Below are 9,278 nucleotides of genomic sequence, written 5' to 3'. Positions count from 1 at the left end.
CTAGTTGCTTTTTTTTCTTAACTCAGATCTGTCATTGAAACCTTTATTTAGGTAAATAAGGCAACATTAAAGGTGTTTCTGAACAGATACCAGGTGAATTTACAAGGAAGGGTTGAACCTCAATGCCATGTGTATTGTCTCAGACGTCAAAATATGTTTACTGAACCTCTCAGGTGTTATTCATTTTATGTTTATGAATAACAAGTTTTTGTTTGTCTTTTTGTTTTGACCCAAGACTACCAGGACATGAGGCAAGGAGGAGCAGGGTGTTGCATGTAGAAATAGCGGGTTAAAGCACCCAAGGTTGAAGGAAAAAGCCTGTTGCCATCTGCTATGCAGCGCAAGCTAAATCCTAACAATTTCATTGGGATTATAGCAAGTGAGTAATCCAGCTTTCCTTTAGGACTAGAAGGGAGAGATTACCCTTGAGGATTAGCTCCCTGCAGATAATAAACTTTATTAAAACGCAATCGGCTTTTGTGGGGCTTCTTCCCTCACACACTTGGAGGTGGGCTCCTCTGGGGGCGGGCAGCAGTGGACCCTCTGGGACAGCAAACATGGGAGAGAGGGTTTGGGTGAGGTCGATGAAAGAGGGAGCAGTGTGTGAGGGATAAATGGATGGATGGATGGACGAGGGTTTGATGTCGCCCGGATTACAACAAGCCCATCTGAAGGACAACCAATGGTTGATCTTGAGCTTTGTGTTTTCCTGGAACATTGGCTTGAATTCCCTTGACTCCTGCCCCTTACCTACCTGTCATACACACACACACACACACACACACACACACAGTATACAGTATATACACACTCTGATCTCATCCCAGACCCCACTCCATCACTTGATCCAAACCACGTTTTCAGCATCATCAGTATGACAGGTTTTGATGGTGAAATGGTTAAGGCAGTCGATTCCTCTGAAAACACACACACACAAACACACACACACAATATGCTGATTAATAGCCTTCATTAAAGGAGAGGAGCATCAAGCCTGAGCAGTCGTGTTTAATCTTAATCATTAAACTTAATCAAACTCTCAGATACTTTGAATTGGACCCCCAATGACACATTGTGATTGCCAGGATGGATTGAGAAAAGCACAGTTTGTCACAGGGATGCCTCTGCATGTTATTTATTTTCCCTTTTCAAACATTATCCAATATATCATCTGACAAATTTTAATATGTGTTGCTGTTTTTTGTTGTTGTCGAGAAAATGTCAAACTAAAGGAGGAATTATGTCTCCTTCTCAAACTTTTATGTGTGTTTTGTATTATTTGTCTCTATCATGGAATGCACTGCTGTTTTTTGTTTGCCTTTTCTGATTTTGGGCAGTCATATTTCTATTTAAATTATTAATTGTCTTTTGGTTTAAGTACTCTTCTCCCAGACAACTGATCTGTTAATCTGTTTAAATGACTACCTGTGTTTGTTATAGGACTGGAGTCAGCGATGCTTTGTGCTGCTTACTCTACAGAAGCCCTTTATCAAGTGCCTTGAGCCTCAGTGAGCTGCAAACTAATGATGACTAATGACGGTTAATGAGGAAGTTGGCAGCTATGTAATATCAGTCTGCAGCTTTGCCAAGGCCAAGGGGTGCGGTTCACACTGAGGACAGAGACTTCAGATCCAAATCAAGTCACATTCAGAGGTGTTTTACTCTTCTATCTGAATCCAGAAGCAGAATTTTTATCTAGTCTACATGCACAAGGGATTTAATTTGAGGGTCATTCCTGCTGATAGGATGAAACATAGAACTAAGGACATTTAGATAGACAGACTGGTGACAAATTAAAGGAAAAAACAACATCAACTGTCATAGTAAGGTGTCGTAAGGCCACTCAGTGCACTGCTATACAGCTGGACAGCAGTTGGCCTTTGAAGTTATACTTAGGCAACTGTGAAACTGAATTGCATTGGATATAACACAACAAATTCAATGATCAGATGTAAAAAAGAGTTAGACCAAAGGTATTGTAAAAATGAATTACAAAATTAAGTACAGTAACAAGTTAAAAAAAAAAAAAACTGTCCCTCCTTTGAGGAAGAAACACCAGTATCCTCAGTGAAAAATAAACATAAAGTCCCCATACAACACAGTTATTAATTTGGTAATATAGTAAAGTTGATAACATAGCTTTCACAAAAATAAAATTAAAAAAGATTAACCTTTTATAACGTCAACATTTAGCTCAACAGTAAATTAACAGTTACTTAAGAAAGTCGTATTGAAAACACATTAGCCTCAGAAAGCTAGTAGGCTTAGCATGATAAAAAAAAAGAGACGAAAAAAGACAGATAATGCTGCAACAAGTGCAAGTACATAAAAGATGACTGTAAATATTTGCTATGGTCACAAATCTGACAAAAGAAAATCTGAATAAATGGTTAGCTAACTGAACAATATCAGTTTCCATCATTTGTAAGCAAGAAAGTGTTGCTACAAAACTGTACAGTAGGGGTAACGGTAACAGTAGGGGTTGCTACTAGCAACAGGACACACAACTGAAACCAACTGCTGTTTTACAGAGAAGTCAAAAAGATATATTTTCACATTTGGTGTTTTGAAGATAGTTGCTGCCTTCAAATGGGGTGGTGTTTACCATGTTTTTCGGTTGTTGTTTTTTCGGAAGTGGAAATTTTCTGAAAGCGCCGAGTTCAAGTTGTGACGTGTTTTCAGAAATGGCCCACACCATGGAAGTTTCATCTTTCTTTGGATGGTAAGTTAATATATTTTTAATTTTAGTTGTATAGCGTTTTTCTTATTTTTTTAATGTGTCTGAGGAAAATATTTATATCCCCAACGTCCCCTCTTTTTGCTCTGTCATTATGCCTTTGCATTTCCTGCATTACGTTACTCGCTCGTTCGCTAAATTGCTAGCTAAATTGTTAGCTTTGGCGGTTTCTACACGCCGACGAGAACAACGAGGAGTCTTTTGGCGTCCATGTTGCCTGGTTCTCATGACTTAATCACTTGAACGCAAAACATATCGTGTACACTATCGTCTACTACACTATGGTGTAGACAACTAACCATGTCGTAACCACGAACTCACGAGTTCCATTTGAAGGCAGCAAGTGGTAGAGAGTGCTGTCTAATATGTTGATCCAAAATCTGGTCATCTGTGAAGACCATAGTATACTACAATTCACATAATTGTCATACTCATCAAACGGTTTGGTGACCCCTTTTTACGCCTTTATTAGATAGCTACAGTAGAGAGAGATGACAGTAAATGGGGAGAGAGCTGCAATGGTCCACAGCAGGAATCTAATCAAATTGCAGTGCGTCCCTAGTCAATTGTTTATTATGGATCCCCCTCTACCTAAGGTCCATATGAAAATATAAATAATAATATAGGCCTACATAATCCAAGCATTAGATAGGCTAGAACAAAAACATAAGACCTGACCTTTGTTGTGTTTCTCCACTAATTTATTCAGGCATTTCTTTAATTTGTCACTTGTCTGTGAACAATAAAGAAGATTTAAGGTTTCTTTCTGTGTCTTATTTGTCTACACTGTTGGAGTTGCAGATTACAGTCTTAAAGGATAGGTTTACAGTTAGTTAAGTCTGTCTTAGAGCAACAGTCAGGTGCCCATACGAAAGCTTTCATTGTAAGTGATGGCGGGCAAAATCCACAGTGTGTCCACATGGGTTGTTCTTTTCTTTTGCAAAAATGCATTTAAAGCTTACATGAGGCTTCAGCAGTCTGAGTTAGTCACATCAAGTGGATATCTGCCACATTTAATCTCTTTAGTATAAAATTCCCTCTTTGTTTTTCCTAGGACATTGCTTCACTTGTGAGCTGCGGTGGAAGTATAGAAACAAAATAAAAGGACTTTAGCACTAAAAAGACTGTAACGGTGAAAGATATCTATAATATCTATCATATCTTGATTTGACTCAATTGACAAATGAAGCTTCATATAAGCTTCAGACAAACTTTTAAATACATTTTTGCACAGAAGGAGACTTGTGGATTTTGCACCCCATCACTCACAGTGTAAGTGCTTTATGAAGGGTACTCTAACGGTCAGTATGAAAAAGAGGAATGATTACAGCATGAAAAACCTATTTCATTGTTCATTTTGGCACCTGACTGTTGTTTTAAGGCAGACTTGAAACATTGTGAACATGTCCTTTAAAGGAATACTCAGTTACAACTTCTGCCTTTGTCACCTGCTATTTCCAAGGTCAAGGATGAACTTTGAAGCTCAAGCCAGTATGAATGAGAAAAAATGGAAATGTGAACATCTACGATTCCATGACAAGCTAACAAACTCCATCTGCAGATGAAGATCTTCAGCAAAATGGACCTTGAAGCGAGATTATTTTGTCGTCATGCAAAACATGGTTGCCAAAAGACAAGATTTTTACCCCTAGTTTGCCTCACTCAACTGTCTTTTACGAGAAACATTACCTGTTTACACAAATTGCCCCGTCTATCATCAATCCTCCTGCTACAATATGAGCCGCTCTGGTACTCGAAAAGACCCGATTACTTTCTTCAAAACTTTCTTTGCACATGTTTGCATTGTCGAAAACAAATGTTGTGCACTGAGACGTTGTTGTGTTATGAAAGCAGAGACTGAAGGGTAAAAACCTCACCTTGCTGCCCTGTTGTTGTCTTCCATAAATTAGACAATGTAGGGTTTTATAGTCGCTCCTCTCCTGTATGCTCTCTGCCTCAATGTTTATTACCCCTCCGGTATTGATATTAAAATGCAGGAGGGGCTTGATGCATTTTTCTGTCATCTCTCTTTCTGACTTTAATAATACTATAAAGCTTCCTGCTGTGGACAGAGGGAGGAGGGAGGGAGGGTGGGGTGGGGGGGGTGAATAAATTATGAAAAAGAGGTTAATATATGGTATTGTTATATATCACATCCAAACTAAGCCAGATCCCCTTTCAGTTTCAACATTCAGCCTCTTAAAGGCAGGAGTCAAGTAGGGTCAGATCCATCTCATTTTACTGCTGCAGTCCCTCCCCCTTTCATGTGGACACTCATCTGCTGCTCACCACCTACCAAACATCTCATCTCACTGTCAGCATGTCGGACTGCTGCTCCCACCAACAGGAACGGGAGAAAACTGTCACTTTACTGGATTGTCAGTCAGCCAGTGTTCAACCAAATGAAACTGGGAGACACACTCTGAAGCACTGGTCGGTCCCAGAATAGTGTTAGTTTCTGTCTGACCTTTAGTTGTGTAACTCCTCACCCTCTCTTATTGGTTTGTGAGCACTGTTTTATGTGTTTGGCTGTGCATGACTGAAAGAGAGGTATCTTTGATTTTAGCCAGTTGGAAGTCCGTACAGTTCATCTGTGCACAGCAGAGTGAAGAAGCGAGGACATGGGGGAGGAGGGGAAGCCCCGAGAATCAATAACCTCCTACTATCAACTGCATTTAAGCCTTGATAATACACTTGACTGCACTATTTTGATTTCAACACAAACCTGACCATACTGTGCTCTGTTCTGTTCTAGTATATTCTGGTCTCAGCCCCCCCAAACCCACCCTCAAACCCTACTCCAGAGTTACCGTAGCTTACAGGAAGTGCTCTGGTAATGAAGTTGGAGAATATCCAACACTTGTCAGTCACATTGTTTTAATTCACTCAGCTAACACTGCTCCTGTCGTTGCACTGGGAAGATTCACTCCTCTTCCTCTTTCCATGGAAATCCCAAGTTTATGAAAGGAGCTTTAAAATCATTTGTCAATAATAAAAAGGGCTTTGGGTCATCTGATTTTAATCCTTGAATTTTAAATGGAGAAACATGGATATAATTTCAGATCTGTGGACAAAATTTAGATGGTGGTCAGGTTTTAAATGAAACGTGTAATACTTGTTCAGTTTTCTGATAATTGTAACATTAACTGAAGAATCTCAGCAAAAATGAAGGTTTCCTCTGGGAGACTGTCAGACTCAACTCAACTCAAGGGCCTTGAGGGAAATCCTCACTGAATCCAAAAGAAAAAAAAACATACAACATTTGTTTAGGAGAGCTTTGTATGTTGTATTTTATGTGTACCAAAGCAAGAGCAAGAGGTGCTGGGGAAAAATCTTAAACTACAATGTTTGCATGTGTATAATTTTGCGTAAAAGCTGATTAAATTATGTGCATTGCTTTGAGAGCCAAATGTGTGTGTTGTAGGTTATGGTGCACTTTTATCAGGTCATTTAAACATCATTTTTCAGGGGATTCTGCATCAATAAGCACCATAAAAACTGAACTGATGGCTCTCATAAACAAATGAATTATTATCAGTATTTTTTTCACCAAGAGCTTTGCATCTGGGATTTCAAGGTTTATCTCATCAAGGTCATGGAGTCTGGATGCACTGGGCAGCATGTGGGACCACATACTGGGGCAGGTGCCAGCATCATCACAGGACTTCAAATTAAACTGGACAATATAGTTGAATAATGTTTTTTTTTCTACAGGAAGACCCCCAGTGCACATCATCTTTTTAACATATAAAGGAACATCTAGGATCTGCAATAAATTTCTGTCCCAAAATATGCAGTTTTCCTGGAGTTAGTTTTGTTCACTCATATCTATAATAGTAACACTAATAATTACAATTATTATTATTATAAGTGGATTTTTTTTAAAAAAGTTTATTATACACAAGTACAGCCTTTATTAGCCTTGCCTGTGTGTTTAAAAATAAAGCATTAAACATCTCTGTCAGATTATTTGTAAAATCTCAATCTATCTTTTATCAGGCAGTCTTGGCTGAACTGTGGTACCAGTTATTCGAGTCAAATGAGCCTATTACCGCCTCGTCTTAGCACGACAGGGTCAGGTTCAATCAGGAGAATTGGAAAATATCATTTCTGACGGGAATAGATTTCGTTTGTTCAACCAATCTCTTCTACTAATTACCCAAATGGACAGGAGCTGTCAGGAGACAATAACTATTCCCTAATAGAATTTGCCCCCCAAGTGCAATTTAATTTTCTCCGTGCTCTCTCCTAAGGTTTCTGCCTCTCTCCCTCTCTCTGTTCCTCTCCTGCTTTCGGACCAAATGGTTAGGGACACGGTGCCATCGCTACCTGATGTTGTTTTGTCTGCGGATGACGGGGAGAGAGCGTTTGTGGACTGACCGCTGCTGTTTCTCTGCTGAGCCTCTCAGCTCAACCTGCAGGAACAAAACCTCGGCGCCATGGCGGAGGAGGAAGAGGAGGAAGAGGAAGAGGAGGAGGAAGATGAGTCTGACACACACAAAAAATCACCCGACGAGCTGCGGTGATTAGGTAGGTCTGCACGATCATGTTCTGTTCAGCTGTACATTCATCTAAAAATCATGATTTTCTAAAATATGAATGCAGTGACGTCTAATGCATTTTGTTTTTGTTTACTTTATAGTAACTTCTGTTTGGCAATTCACAAAATTAACATGATTCTTGCTCTTGTGCTCATCTGATGCTTCATTCAGTCTTTGCCTGTGATCCACTTCTGTAAAAATGGAAAATAATGTGCAAAAATATTAATACATACATTTTGTGTGTGTATATATATACATATATATACATATGTGCATAAAAATATTAAATTCAGTCTCTTTAATTTGTGATGTTTGGGCTCATTATCAACCAGGCCTGGTGCTTATAGGCTATAAACTACCAGGGATTGTGCAGGATGACACACAGCCTCACACGTGTGTTATGGTCCATATACACAGTGAGTCTGCTCACCCTGCAGGATGGATGTGTTTCTATATTTCTGACTTCCTCGCTCGGTAAGATGGATCTGTGAATCGCAGATGTCAATGAACTCGTCCACTGAAATATTAGATCTAATTAGAGGTGGCTGGGTCAACGGCGGTGGCAAAGGAGTCGCCCTCAGTGTGAATTATTGCCCGAGCTGCTTCCTCTACAGCTTTTTTTTTTCCTTCTTCTTCTTCTCCCCCCTTTAAAGTGACACTTTGCTCATATTGGCTCAAACATCAGTCATCTGCACCTTTCCCACAGTCTGCATTACTGAAATAATTATTTATATTATTAGTATATAATTTATTAGCCTATATTATTTCCTGTGTTGTGTTTTTGTTTAAGGGTGAAAAAGTTAATTTGACGTTAAATTAAAATTGGACTTTTTTAATTTCTCTGTGTGCGAGACTGTTGGTTTTGTAGTAAACAATTGCACGGAAGTTAAAATATAATATTTGTAATTTTTTATATGTTCATGGCGTCTGTTGCCATTTTGTTCTTTAAATATTTGCTGCCATAAATATTGTTTGAAAATGTCTAACTGGATAGATCCAGATGTGCATTATTTTTACTATTATTTTATATTTTTTTCATTCTCACGTTTCTTTTCTCGTTTTATTATAACGACGAATAAAGGCATCATCCATTTAGTGTCCCTCAAAACCAGATGTGCGCGCTCACATCTTTTTTTTTTTTTTTTTTTTTTTTCCTTTCTGCATTTTGCATCCGTCAATTATTCTAATTGTGTTGCCCTTTGCTGACAGGTTAAGAGCATTTTTATCTGCATTGTTTTCCAGGGCAGCTAAAGGGGTCCCGATACCAACAATCAGAGTAATTGAATAGTTGAATAAATTGAATGATCTTGAGGGGAAAAGTGTATAATGAAAATAAAGTAAGACGAGATGATTCCCTTGCTTCACATGCACAGTACACCATGGATGGATGGATGGATGGATGGATGGATGGATGGATGGATGGATGGAGGGGACACCTGGCCTCATGGAGACTGGCTTTGAATCGGTTGGATAAAATTCCTGTAATATCCCAGCCTCCTTTTTTTTAATCAGCTTGATGTGCGTTTTCATTTTACTAAATTACACTTGAAACATTAACCACACAGGCGAACGGCTTATATGGGATTGTGGGTTCTCTGCAGTAGCCTATATAAGCGCTGTGTGACAATAAACTGTCCAGAGTTTGAAATAGATTATACGGGAAAAAGATGCGAGAATAAATCAGCATTCACCACAGAAAATGATGCCTTTGTTTGAACTGGAAACACGCGAAACCTGAATTCTGCCTATTTTCCATTAAATTACACATTTGTTTTTCTTTTTAGTGACAGTTGGTGAAATTTTTTATCCAACACAAAGTCAGCAGAGCACAAAAATTTTCAAAATTTTCTGACATTTCTCAGAAAAACTAGAGCCTTTGTTTATAATGATGATGGTGATTATTACTATTATTATTATCATTATTATTAAGTATAATTGCGTTGAGCTGATATCCAGTGATATGTATATCATTTAAACGGCTGAAAAAATCACTTAAATTA

At 38.6% G+C, this 9,278-nt stretch overlaps 1 long non-coding RNA gene across 2 annotated transcripts; it reads left to right on the top strand.

The window, feature by feature from the left end:
• The first annotated feature begins 2,133 nt into the window (after positions 1-2,133).
• LOC122989527 lies at positions 2,134-9,049 on the top strand. 2 transcript variants are annotated; one of them, XR_006405090.1, is made up of 3 exons: positions 2,134-2,722; positions 7,047-7,267; positions 7,611-9,049. It is a non-coding gene; the product is annotated as an uncharacterized LOC122989527 (long non-coding RNA). The 2 variants fall into 2 exon arrangements; XR_006405089.1 differs by lacking the exon at positions 7,611-9,049 and adding an exon at positions 7,380-7,604 and having other exon boundaries at positions 2,136-2,722.
• Positions 9,050-9,278: the final 229 nt, after the last annotated feature.

This window comes from Thunnus albacares, chromosome 9, assembly GCF_914725855.1.
Source record: "Thunnus albacares chromosome 9, fThuAlb1.1, whole genome shotgun sequence".
In the NCBI taxonomy this organism is placed as follows: domain Eukaryota; kingdom Metazoa; phylum Chordata; class Actinopteri; order Scombriformes; family Scombridae; genus Thunnus; species Thunnus albacares.
This window is presented reverse-complemented; position numbering and strand designations above follow the sequence as displayed.